Source organism: Oncorhynchus clarkii, chromosome 5, assembly GCF_045791955.1.
Source record: "Oncorhynchus clarkii lewisi isolate Uvic-CL-2024 chromosome 5, UVic_Ocla_1.0, whole genome shotgun sequence".
In the NCBI taxonomy this organism is placed as follows: Eukaryota; Metazoa; Chordata; class Actinopteri; order Salmoniformes; family Salmonidae; genus Oncorhynchus; species Oncorhynchus clarkii.
Window position 1 is genome coordinate 92,453,137 of NC_092151.1, and position 14,383 is coordinate 92,467,519.

The following is a 14,383-nucleotide window of genomic DNA, read 5'->3' on the forward strand; positions in this document are numbered from 1 at the left end:
GAAACAGACAGAGATTGTAGAGGTGTGTAGAGAGGAGGAAACCGACAGCGATTGTAGAGGTGTGTAGAGAGGAGGAAGCAGACAGAGATTGTAGAGATGTATAGAGAGGAGGAAACAGACAGAGATTGTAGAGATGTATAGAGAGGAGGAAACAGCCAGAGATTGTAGAGATGTATAGAGAGGAGGAAACAGACAGAGATTGTAGAGGTGTATAGAGAGGAGGAAACCGACAGAGATTGTAGAGATGCTAGAGATCAAGGCCGGCCCCAGGCATAAACCACATAAGCGGTCGCTTAGGGCCCCGGCTGCTAGGGGCCTCTGACCCCCCCCCCCCCACACACACCATTTTTTAAAACATTTTTTGCAAACACAACTTACTGGTGAGAGTTAAATAGTAGAATACACAAGGTGCCATTCAGAAATGTGGTAGTGCATCAGCTGTTTTTCTCTTGTTCTGTCAGTCACTGACAGTCACTCAGTTAACCATGTCAGCAAAATGTTGTTAGATGGTAAATTAGTCTAGCCAGCAATTTAAACTTGTAGTAATTATGGAATAATTATCGAACGGGCATGAAGGGCCCGTGCCCAGGGGGCCTAACCTCCAGGGGGCCCCCATTGCTAGATATTACTGCACTGTTGGAGCTAGAAATATAAGCATTCCACTGCACCTGCAAATCTTCGTAAGAGATGAACAAACTTTTATTTTATTTTATTAGTCAGTCTCACTCAGATATCATATTAACGTGGCAAAATGTTTAGAATTGCAGGTAATAAGCTGTAAAAACTGTTTCTCTCCGCCCCATGGCAAAATGTTTCGAATTGCAGGTAATAAGCTGTGAAAACTGTTTCTCTCCGCCCCATGGCAAAATGTTTAGAATTGCAGGTAATAAGCTGTGAAAACTGTTTCTCTCCGCCCCATGGCAAAATGTTTAGAATTGCAGGTAATAAGCTGTAAAAGGCTACTGTTTCTCTCCGCCCCATGGCAAAATGTTTAGAATTGCAGGTAATAAGCTGTAAAAACTGTTTCTCTCCGCCCCATGGCAAAATGTTTCGAATTGCAGGTAATAAGCTGTAAAAGGCTACTGTTTCTCTTCGCCCCATGGCAAAATGTTTAGAATTGCAGGTAATAAGCTGTGAAAACTGTTTCTCTCCGCCCCATGGCAAAATGTTTAGAATTGCAGGTAATAAGCTGTAAAAGGCTACTGTTTCTCTCCGCCCCATGGCAAAATGTTTAGAATTGCAGGTAATAAGCTGTAAAAGGCTACTGTTTCTCTCCGCCCCATGGCAAAATGTTTAGAATTGCAGGTAATAAGCTGTAAAAGGCTACTGTTTCTCTCCGCCCCATGGCAAAATGTTTAGAATTGCAGGTAATAAGCTGTGAAAACTGTTTCTCTCCGCCCCATGGCAAAATGTTTAGAATTGCAGGTAATAGGCTGTGAAAACTGTTTCTCTCCGCCCCATGGCAAAATGTTTAGAATTGCAGGTAAGCTGTGAAGCTGTGAAAACTGTTTCTCTCCGCCCCATGGCAAAATGTTTAGAATTGCAGGTAATAAGCTGTGAAAACTGTTTCTCTCCGCCCCATGGCAAAATGTTTAGAATTGCAGGTAATAAGCTGTAAAAGGCTACTGTTTCTCTCCGCCCCATGGCAAAATGTTTAGAATTGCAGGTAATAAGCTGTAAAAGGCTACTGTTTCTCTCCGCCCCATGGCAAAATGTTTAGAATTGCAGGTAATAAGCTGTAAAAGGCTACTGTTTCTCTCCGCCCCATGGCAAAATGTTTAGAATTGCAGGTAATAAGCTGTAAAAGGCTACTGTTTCTCTCCGCCCCATGGCAAAATGTTTAGAATTGCAGGTAATAAGCTGTGAAAACTGTTTCTCTCCGCCCCATGGCAAAATGTTTAGAATTGCAGGTAATAAGCTGTGAAAACTGTTTCTCTCCGCCCCATGGCAAAATGTTTAGAATTGCAGGTAATAAGCTGTGAAAACTGTTTCTCTCCGCCCCATGGCAAAATGTTTAGAATTGCAGGTAATAAGCTGTGAAAACTGTTTCTCTCCGCCCCATGGCAAAATGTTTAGAATTGCAGGTAATAAGCTGTAAAAGGCTAAAAAATGTTTAGAATTGCTGTTTCTCTCCGCCCCATGGCAAAATGTTTAGAATTGCAGGTAATAAGCTGTGAAAACTGTTTCTCTCCGCCCCATGGCAAAATGTTTAGAATTGCAGGTAATAAGCTGTAAAAGGCTACTGTTTCTCTCCGCCCCATGGCAAAATGTTTAGAATTGCAGGTAATAAGCTGTAAAAACTGTTTCTCTCCGCCCCATGGCAAAATGTTTAGAATTGCAGGTAATAAGCTGTGAAAACTGTTTCTCTCCGCCCCATGGCAAAATGTTTAGAAATGCAGGTAATAAGCTGTGAAAACTGTTTCTCTCCGCCCCATGGCAAAATGTTTAGAATTGCAGGTAATAAGCTGTAAAAGGCTACTGTTTCTCTCCGCCCCATGGCAAAATGTTTAGAATTGCAGGTAATAAGCTGTAAAAGGCTACTGTTTCTCTCCGCCCCATGGCAAAATGTTTAGAATTGCAGGTAATAAGCTGTGAAAACTGTTTCTCTCCGCCCCATGGCAAAATGTTTAGAATTGCAGGTAATAAGCTGTAAAAGGCACTGTTTCTCTCCGCCCCATGGCAAAATGTTTAGAATTGCAGGTAATAAGCTGTGAAAACTGTTTCTCTCCGCCCCATGGCAAAATGTTTAGAATTGCAGGTAATAAGCTGTGAAAACTGTTTCTCTCCGCCCCATGGCAAAATGTTTAGAATTGCAGGTAATAAGCTGTGAAAACTGTTTCTCTCCGCCCCATGGCAAAATGTTTAGAATTGCAGGTAATAAGCTGTGAAAACTGCTGTTGTTTCTCTCCGCCCCATGGCAAAATGTTTAGAATTGCAGGTAATAAGCTGTGAAAACTGTTTCTCTCCGCCCCATGGCAAAATGTTTAGAATTGCAGGTAATAAGCTGTAAAAGGCTACTGTTTCTCTCCGCCCCATGGCAAAATGTTTAGAATTGCAGGTAATAAGCTGTGAAAACTGTTTCTCTCCGCCCCATGGCAAAATGTTTAGAATTGCAGGTAATAAGCTGTAAAAGGCTACTGTTTCTCTCCGCCCCATGGCAAAATGTTTAGAATTGCAGGTAATAAGCTGTGAAAACTGTTTCTCTCCGCCCCATGGCAAAATGTTTAGAATTGCAGGTAATAAGCTGTGAAAACTGTTTCTCTCCGCCCCATGGCAAAATGTTTAGAATTGCAGGTAATAAGCTGTGAAAACTGTTTCTCTCCGCCCCATGGCAAAATGTTTAGAATTGCAGGTAATAAGCTGTGAAAACTGTTTCTCTCCGCCCCATGGCAAAATGTTTAGAATTGCAGGTAATAAGCTGTAAAAGGCTACTGTTTCTCTCCGCCCCATGGCAAAATGTTTAGAATTGCAGGTAATAAGCTGTGAAAACTGTTTCTCTCCGCCCCATGGCAAAATGTTTAGAATTGCAGGTAATAAGCTGTAAAAGGCTACTGTTTCTCTCCGCCCCATGGCAAAATGTTTAGAATTGCAGGTAATAAGCTGTGAAAACTGTTTCTCTCCGCCCCATGGCAAAATGTTTAGAATTGCAGGTAATAAGCTGTGAAAACTGTTTCTCTCCGCCCCATGGCAAAATGTTTAGAATTGCAGGTAATAAGCTGTAAAAGGCTACTAATAAGTTTCTCTCCGCCCCATGGCAAAATGTTTAGAATTGCAGGTAATAAGCTGTGAAAACTGTTTCTCTCCGCCCCATGGCAAAATGTTTAGAATTGCAGGTAATAAGCTGTGAAAACTGTTTCTCTCCGCCCCATGGCAAAATGTTTAGAATTGCAGGTAATAAGCTGTGAAAACTGTTTCTCTCCGCCCCATGGCAAAATGTTTAGAATTGCAGGTAATAAGCTGTAAAAGGCTACTGTTTCTCTCCGCCCCATGGCAAAATGTTTAGAATTGCAGGTAATAAGCTGTAAAAGGCTACTGTTTCTCTCCGCCCCATGGCAAAATGTTTAGAATTGCAGGTAATAAGCTGTGAAAACTGTTTCTCTCCGCCCCATGGCAAAATGTTTAGAATTGCAGGTAATAAGCTGTAAAAGGCTACTGTTTCTCTCCGCCCCATGGCAAAATGTTTAGAATTGCAGGTAATAAGCTGTAAAAGGCTACTGTTTCTCTCCGCCCCATGGCAAAATGTTTAGAATTGCAGGTAATAAGCTGTAAAAGGCTACTGTAAAAGGCTACTGTTTCTCTCCGCCCCATGGCAAAATGTTTAGAATTGCAGGTAATAAGCTGTGAAAACTGTTTCTCTCCGCCCCATGGCAAAATGTTTAGAATTGCAGGTAATAAGCTGTGAAAACTGTTTCTCTCCGCCCCATGGCAAAATGTTTAGAATTGCAGGTAATAAGCTGTAAAAGGCTACTGTTTCTCTCCGCCCCATGGCAAAATGTTTAGAATTGCAGGTAATAAGCTGTGAAAACTGTTTCTCTCCGCCCCATGGCAAAATGTTTAGAATTGCCATGGCAAAATGTTTAGAATTGCAGGTAATAAGCTGTAAAAGGCTACTGTTTCTCTCCGCCCCATGGCAAAATGTTTAGAATTGCAGGTAATAAGCTGTAAAAGGCTACTGTTTCTCTCCGCCCCATGGCAAAATGTTTAGAATTGCAGGTAATAAGCTGTAAAAGGCTACTGTTTCTCTCCGCCCCATGGCAAAATGTTTAGAATTGCAGGTAATAAGCTGTGAAAACTGTTTCTCTCCGCCCCATGGCAAAATGTTTAGAATTGCAGGTAATAAGCTGTGAAAACTGTTTCTCTCCGCCCCATGGCAAAATGTTTAGAATTGCAGGTAATAAGCTGTAAAAGGCTACTGTTTCTCTCCGCCCCATGGCAAAATGTTTAGAATTGCAGGTAATAAGCTGTGAAAACTGTTTCTCTCCGCCCCATGGCAAAATGTTTAGAATTGCAGGTAATAAGCTGTGAAAACTGTTTCTCTCCGCCCCATGGCAAAATGTTTAGAATTGCAGGTAATAAGCTGTAAAAGGCTACTGTTTCTCTCCGCCCCATGGCAAAATGTTTAGAATTGCAGGTAATAAGCTGTGAAAACTGTTTCTCTCCGCCCCATGGCAAAATGTTTAGAATTGCAGGTAATAAGCTGTGAAAACTGTTTCTCTCCGCCCCATGGCAAAATGTTTAGAATTGCAGGTAATAAGCTGTGAAAACTGTTTCTCTCCGCCCCATGGCAAAATGTTTAGAATTGCAGGTAATAAGCTGTAAAAGGCTACTGTTTCTCTCCGCCCCATGGCAAAATGTTTAGAATTGCAGGTAATAAGCTGTAAAAACTGTTTCTCTCCGCCCCATGGCAAAATGTTTAGAATTGCAGGTAATAAGCTGTGAAAACTGTTTCTCTCCGCCCCATGGCAAAATGTTTAGAATTGCAGGTAATAAGCTGTGAAAACTGTTTCTCTCCGCCCCATGGCAAAATGTTTAGAATTGCAGGTAATAAGCTGTAAAAGGCTACTGTTTCTCTCCGCCCCATGGCAAAATGTTTAGAATTGCAGGTAATAAGCTGTGAAAACTGTTTCTCTCCGCCCCATGGCAAAATGTTTAGAATTGCAGGTAATAAGCTGTGAAAACTGTTTCTCTCCGCCCCATGGCAAAATGTTTAGAATTGCAGGTAATAAGCTGTGAAAACTGTTTCTCTCCGCCCCATGGCAAAATGTTTAGAATTGCAGGTAATAAGCTGTAAAAGGCTACTGTTTCTCTCCGCCCCATGGCAAAATGTTTAGAATTGCAGGTAATAAGCTGTGAAAACTGTTTCTCTCCGCCCCATGGCAAAATGTTTAGAATTGCAGGTAATAAGCTGTGAAAACTGTTTCTCTCCGCCCCATGGCAAAATGTTTAGAATTGCAGGTAATAAGCTGTGAAAACTGTTTCTCTCCGCCCCATGGCAAAATGTTTAGAATTGCAGGTAATAAGCTGTAAAAGGCTAAAATGTTTAGAATTGCTGTTTCTCTCCGCCCCATGGCAAAATGTTTAGAATTGCAGGTAATAAGCTGTGAAAACTGTTTCTCTCCGCCCCATGGCAAAATGTTTAGAATTGCAGGTAATAAGCTGTGAAAACTGTTTCTCTCCGCCCCATGGCAAAATGTTTAGAATTGCAGGTAATAAGCTGTGAAAACTGTTTCTCTCCGCCCCATGGCAAAATGTTTAGAATTGCAGGTAATAAGCTGTGAAAACTGTTTCTCTCCGCCCCATGGCAAAATGTTTAGAATTGCAGGTAATAAGCTGTAAAAGGCTACTGTTTCTCTCCGCCCCATGGCAAAATGTTTAGAATTGCAGGTAATAAGCTGTGAAAACTGTTTCTCTCCGCCCCATGGCAAAATGTTTAGAATTGCAGGTAATAAGCTGTGAAAACTGTTTCTCTCCGCCCCATGGCAAAATGTTTAGAATTGCAGGTAATAAGCTGTAAAAGGCTACTGTTTCTCTCCGCCCCATGGCAAAATGTTTAGAATTGCAGGTAATAAGCTGTAAAAGGCTACTGTTTCTCTCCGCCCCATGGCAAAATGTTTAGAATTGCAGGTAATAAGCTGTAAAAGGCTACTGTTTCTCTCCGCCCCATGGCAAAATGTTTAGAATTGCAGGTAATAAGCTGTGAAAACTGTTTCTCTCCGCCCCATGGCAAAATGTTTAGAATTGCAGGTAATAAGCTGTGAAAACTGTTTCTCTCCGCCCCATGGCAAAATGTTTAGAATTGCAGGTAATAAGCTGTGAAAACTGTTTCTCTCCGCCCCATGGCAAAATGTTTAGAATTGCAGGTAATAAGCTGTGAAAACTGTTTCTCTCCGCCCCATGGCAAAATGTTTAGAATTGCAGGTAATAAGCTGTAAAAGGCTACTGTTTCTCTCCGCCCCATGGCAAAATGTTTAGAATTGCAGGTAATAAGCTGTAAAAGGCTACTGTTTCTCTCCGCCCCATGGCAAAATGTTTAGAATTGCAGGTAATAAGCTGTGAAAACTGTTTCTCTCCGCCCCATGGCAAAATGTTTAGAATTGCAGGTAATAAGCTGTGAAAACTGTTTCTCTCCGCCCCATGGCAAAATGTTTAGAATTGCAGGTAATAAGCTGTAAAAGGCTACTGTTTCTCTCCGCCCCATGGCAAAATGTTTAGAATTGCAGGTAATAAGCTGTAAAAGGCTACTGTTTCTCTCCGCCCCATGGCAAAATGTTTAGAATTGCAGGTAATAAGCTGTAAAAGGCTACTGTTTCTCTCCGCCCCATGGCAAAATGTTTAGAATTGCAGGTAATAAGCTGTAAAAGGCTACTGTTTCTCTCCGCCCCATGGCAAAATGTTTAGAATTGCAGGTAATAAGCTGTGAAAACTGTTTCTCTCCGCCACATGGCAAAATGTTTAGAATTGCAGGTAATAAGCTGTGAAAACTGTTTCTCTCCGCCCCATGGCAAAATGTTTAGAATTGCAGGTAATAAGCTGTAAAAGGCTACTGTTTCTCTCCGCCCCATGGCAAAATGTTTAGAATTGCAGGTAATAAGCTGTGAAAACTGTTTCTCTCCGCCCCATGGCAAAATGTTTAGAATTGCAGGTAATAAGCTGTGAAAACTGTTTCTCTCCGCCCCATGGCAAAATGTTTAGAATTGCAGGTAATAAGCTGTGAAAACTGTTTCTCTCCGCCCCATGGCAAAATGTTTAGAATTGCAGGTAATAAGCTGTAAAAGGCTACTGTTTCTCTCCGCCCCATGGCAAAATGTTTAGAATTGCAGGTAATAAGCTGTGAAAACTGTTTCTCTCCGCCCCATGGCAAAATGTTTAGAATTGCAGGAAATAAGCTGTGAAAACTGTTTCTCTCCGCCCCATGGCAAAATGTTTAGAATTGCAGGTAATAAGCTGTGAAAACTGTTTCTCTCCGCCCCATGGCAAAATGTTTAGAATTGCAGGTAATAAGCTGTGAAAACTGTTTCTCTCCGCCCCATGGCAAAATGTTTAGAATTGCAGGTAATAAGCTGTAAAAGGCTACTGTTTCTCTCCGCCCCATGGCAAAATGTTTAGAATTGCAGGTAATAAGCTGTAAAAGGCTACTGTTTCTCTCCGCCCCATGGCAAAATGTTTAGAATTGCAGGTAATAAGCTGTGAAAACTGTTTCTCTCCGCCCCATGGCAAAATGTTTAGAATTGCAGGTAATAAGCTGTGAAAACTGTTTCTCTCCGCCCCATGTTAAAATGTTTAGAATTGCAGGTAATAAGCTGTAAAAGGCTACTGTTTCTCTCCGCCCCATGGCAAAATGTTTAGAATTGCAGGTAATAAGCTGTGAAAACTGTTTCTCTCCGCCCCATGGCAAAATGTTTAGAATTGCAGGTAATAAGCTGTAAAAGGCTACTGTTTCTCTCCGCCCCATGGCAAAATGTTTAGAATTGCAGGTAATAAGCTGTGAAAACTGTTTCTCTTCGCCCCATGGCAAAATGTTTAGAATTGCAGGTAATAAGCTGTGAAAACTGTTTCTCTCCGCCCCATGGCAAAATGTTTAGAATTGCAGGTAATAAGCTGTGAAAACTGTTTCTCTCCGCCCCATGGCAAAATGTTTAGAATTGCAGGTAATAAGCTGTGAAAACTGTTTCTCTCCGCCCCATGGCAAAATGTTTAGAATTGCAGGTAATAAGCTGTAAAAGGCTACTGTTTCTCTCCGCCCCATGGCAAAATGTTTAGAATTGCAGGTAATAAGCTGTAAAAGGCTACTGTTTCTCTCCGCCCCATGGCAAAATGTTTAGAATTGCAGGTAATAAGCTGTGAAAACTGTTTCTCTCCGCCCCATGGCAAAATGTTTAGAATTGCAGGTAATAAGCTGTGAAAACTGTTTCTCTCCGCCCCATGGCAAAATGTTTAGAATTGCAGGTAATAAGCTGTAAAAGGCTACTGTTTCTCTCCGCCCCATGGCAAAATGTTTAGAATTGCAGGTAATAAGCTGTAAAAGGCTACTGTTTCTCTCCGCCCCATGGCAAAATGTTTAGAATTGCAGGTAATAAGCTGTGAAAACTGTTTCTCTCCGCCCCATGGCAAAATGAGTAATGTTGCAGCAAACTTACTTTAAAACTGCAACATGTTCTCTGCGCTCCAAGGGAATATGTGTATTATTGCTGGAAATTAAATATAAAAGTTCATTTTTATCTCTCTGCCATCAAGAGTGGTGCCACTAACATATTTTTCCCATGAGACGGGCGGGGGCATCAACATTTTACTGAGGGCCCGCAAAAGGTTAGGGACGGCCCTGCTAGAGAGGGAAGGACAAAGACAGAGCCATAGAAGAAGGCACAGAGGGGAAGACAGAGAGAGGCCATACAAGATGTGAGGGCAAGTATCAGAGGGTGTAAAGGACAGCGAAACAGGATGACAGGGTGTAAGAGACAGGGAAACAGGATGACAGGGTGTAAGAGACAGGGAAACAGGATGCCAGGGTGTACGAGACAGGGAAACAGGATGACAGGGTGTAAGAGACAGGGAAACAGGATGCCATGGTGTAAGAGACAGGGAAACAGGATGACAGGGAAACAGGATCAGAGGGTGTAAGAGACAGGGAAACAGGATGACAGGGTGTACGAGACAGGGAAACAGGATGACAGGGTGTAAGAGACAGGGAAACAGGATGACAGGGTGTAAGAGACAGGGAAACAGGATGCCCGGGTGTAAGAGACAGGGAAACAGGATGACAGGGAAACAGGATCAGAGGGTGTAAGAGACAGGGAAACAGGATGACAGGGTGTACGAGACAGGGAAACAGGATGACAGCGTGTAAGAGACAGGGAAACAGGATGACAGGGTGTAAGAGACAGGGAAACAGGATGCCAGGGTGTAAGAGACAGGGAAACAGGATGACAGGGTGTAAGAGAGAGGGAAACAGGATGACAGGGTGTAAGAGACAGGGAAACAGGAAGACATGGTGTAAGAGACAGGGAAACAGGATGACAGGGTGTAAGAGACAGGGAAACAGGATGACAGGGTGTAAGAGACAGGGAAACAGGATGACAGGGTGTACGAGACAGGGAAACAGGATGACAGGGTGTAAGAGACAGGGAAACAGGAAGACAGGGTGTAAGAGACAGGAAAACAGGATGACAGGGTGTAAGAGACAGGGAAACAGGATGACAGGGTGTAAGAGACAGGGAAACAGGATGACAGGGTGTACGAGACAGGGAAACAGGATGACAGGGTGTAAGAGACAGGGAAACAGGATGACAGGGTGTAAGAGACAGGGAAACAGGATGACAGGGTGTAAGAGACAGGGAAACAGGATGACAGGGTGTAAGAGACAGGGAAACAGAATGACAGGGTGTACGAGACAGGGAAACAGGAAGACAGGGTGTAAAGGACAGGGAAAAAGGATGCCAGGGTGTAAGAGACAGGGAAACAGGATGACAGGGAAACAGGATCAGAGGGTGTAAGAGACAGGGAAACAGGATGACAGGGTGTAAGAGACAGGGAAACAGGATGACAGGGTGTAAAGGACAGGGAAACAGGATGACAGGGTGTAAAGGACAGGGAAACAGGGTGACAGGGTGTAAGAGACAGGAAAATAGGATGACAGGGTATACGAGACAAGGAAACAGGATGACAGGGTGTAAAGGACAGGGAAACAGGAAGACAGGGTGTAAGAGACAGAGAAACAGGAAGACAGGGTGTAAAGGACAGGGAAACAGGAAGACAGGGTGTGCGAGACAGGGAAAAAGGATGACAGGGTGTAAGAGACAGGGAAACAGGATGACAGGGTGTAAGAGACAGGGAAACAGGATGACAGGGTGTAAAGGACAGGGAAACAGGATGACAGGGTGTAAGAGACAGGGAAACAGGATGACAGGGTGTAAAGAACAAGGAAACAGGATGACAGAGTGTAGGAGATAGGGAAACAGGATGTCAGGGTGTAAGAGACAGGGAAACAGGATTCCAGGGTGTACGAGACAGGGAAACAGGATGACAGGGTGTAAGAGACAGGGAAACAGGAAGACAGGGTGTAAAGGACAGGGAAACAGGATGACAGGGTGTAAGAGACAGGGAAACAGGAAGACAGGGTGTAAAGGACAGGGAAACAGGATGACAGGGTGTAAAGGACAGGAAAACAGGATGACAGGGTGTAAGAGACAGGAAAATAGGATGACAGGGTGTACGAGACAAGGAAACAGGATGACAGGGTGTAAAGGACAGGGAAACAGGAAGACAGGGTGTAAGAGACAGAGAAACAGGATGGCAGGGTGTAAAGGACAGGGAAACAGGAAGACAGGGTGTAAGAGACAGGGAAACAGGATGACAGGGTGTAAAGGACAGGGAAACAGGAAGACAGGGTGTAAGAGACAGGAAAACAGGATGACAGGGTGTAAAGGACAGGGAAACAGGATGACAGGGTGTAAGAGACAGGGAAACAGGAGACAGGGTGTAAGAGACAGGGAAACAGGATGACAGGGTGTAAGAGACAGGGAAACAGGATGACAGGGTGTAAAGGACAGGGAAACAGGAAGACAGGGTGTAAGAGACAGGGAAACAGGAAGACAGGGTGTACGAGACAGGGAAACAGGAAGACAGGGTATACGAGACAGGGAAACAGGATGTCAGGGTGTACGAGACAGGGAAACAGGAAGACAGGGTGTAAGAGGACAGGAAACAGAACTATATTAAATATTTAAATCCATATCGATGTTGATAATCTGCCTTGGTTTTAATATCGACCTTCAGTTGTTTTTGTTTACCTGAAATTGTAAGGTTACAATTGGTGTTGGAGAGCTTAGAATCCCATTTGATTGGCTATCTTTAGTTGAACTAACATTATTGAGCATATCATAACATAATCCTTCATTATAATATCATATCATTATCATAGCATGTCCTTATCATAGCATAATATTACTTTCATACTATATAATTTTCATAGCATGTCATTTCCATTATCACAGCATTATCATAGCATATCATAGCATATCATTGTCATTATTGTAGCATATAATTATCATTATTGTATTATTATCATAACATATCGTTATCATTATCGTAGTGTATCATATCATTATCGTAGCATGCCATTACCATAGTCATTATCATATAATAATATTATTCTCATATTATAATCGCAGATTATCATTATCATAGCATACCATTACCATAGTCATTATCATATCATAATATTATTCTCATATCATATCATTATCGCAGCTTATCATCACCATAGCATACCATTACCATATTCATTATCGTAGCGTATCATTGTCATTGTCGTATCATTATCGTAGCGGGTCATTGTCATGATCATAGCATATCATTATCATATCATTATCATTATTATAGCGTATCAGAGAGCAGCATTATGCCTGGCCTGACAGGCAAAGCGTATAACTAATGACAATTAACTTAAATTACATTTTACAATTAATATCTCCTAATTATACTATGATAAAAAAAAAAGAACGCTCCCCATTAAATGAAGCATTCACAGGGCTTACTACAGTGATGGACTGTGGACCACTGATACGTTAGACATTTAAATTCAAGCAATTTGCAGGTATTATGTTAACATCCAGCCACAGTGATTTAGTAAATCAATCACACAGACCATAGGTAGAATTCAAACAACATTAATCACACACACACACACACACACACACACACACACACACACACACACACACGCACACACACACACGCACGCACACGCAGCGTGTCAGGTAGCTTCAGTGTCAGAGATATATAACACCTGACCCGGTGGCTTGGGGCGACGGAGGCTCACAGCAGCACTGAGATGAAGATATTTCTGACAAAGGCACCATGAACCAAAAGAGCACAAGTCCTACTCTATACTACTCAATACTACTCTAACCTACTCTAATCTACTCTAACCTACTCTAACCTACTCTAACCTACTCTAACCTACTCTAACCTACTCTATTCTACTCTAACCTACTCTATCCTACTCTAACCTACTCTAATCTACTCTAACCTACTCTAACCTACTCTATCCTACTCTAACCTACTCTATCCTACTCTAACCTACTCTATACTACTCTAACCTACTCTAACCTACTCTATTCTACTCTAACCTACTCTATCCTACTCTAACCTACTCTAACCTACTCTATCCTACTCTATCCTACTCGAACCTACTCTATCCTACTCTAACCTACTCTATCCTACTCTAACCTACTCTATCCTACTCTAACCTACTCTATCCAACTCTAACCTACTCTATCCTACTCTAACCTACTCTATTCTACTCTAACCTACTCTATCCTACTCTAACCTACTCTAACCTACTCTATACTACTCTAACCTACTCTAACCTACTCTTACCTACTCTAACCTACTCTAATCTACTCTAACCTACTCTAACCTACTCTATTCTACTCTAACCTACTCTATACTACTCTAACCTACTCTAACCTACTCTAATCTACTCTAACCTACTCTAACCTACTCTAATCTACTCTAACCTACTCTAACCTACTCTAACCTACTCTAACCTACTCTATTCTACTCTAACCTACTCTAACCTACTCTAACCTACTCTAACCTACTCTAACCTACTCTAACCTACTCTAATCTACTCTAACCTACTCTAACCTACTCTATTCTACTCTAACCTACTCAAACCTACTCTATCCTACTCAAACCTACTGTAACCTACTCAAACCTACTCTATCCTACTCTATACTACTCTAACCTACTCTATCCTACTCTAACCTACTCTATCCTACTCTAACCTACTCTATCCTACTCTAACCTACTCTATCCAACTCTAAACTACTCTATCCTACTCTAACCTACTCTATCCTACTCTATCCAACTATATTCTACACTATCCAACTTTATCCCTGGAAACAAAGTCTGGCACCCTATTCCTTATTTAGTTCACTACCTTTGACCAGGGCCCATAGGACACTTGTAAACGTAGTGCAGGTTCCATAAGGTTCTGGTCTAAAGTAGTGCACTATATAGGGAATAAGGTGCCATTTGGGACACAAACCAAGGACATGTCTGCCACAGTGACTTCAGCTGTCCTTAGGCCACCACGTCACTCACATCAGCACCCTAAACAACGCCCGGGGCCCATTTCTTCAGTAGACTGAATAATACTGCCAAAGTAAGTTGAATACTAAAGACCTAAGCCAACGCACTCCAAACCTGACACATGCGGAGTCATTGCTTCAAAAGAAAACCCATAAGCTCCTTTTCACAGAGACAGTCGTTCTTCCAGCGGTTTAATTTGGAGAAAGAATGAATGCTGCTGCTGTCTCAATCCGAAACAGTAGAAGAAGAATCGACTCCCAAATGAGACCCTATTCACTATATATATATA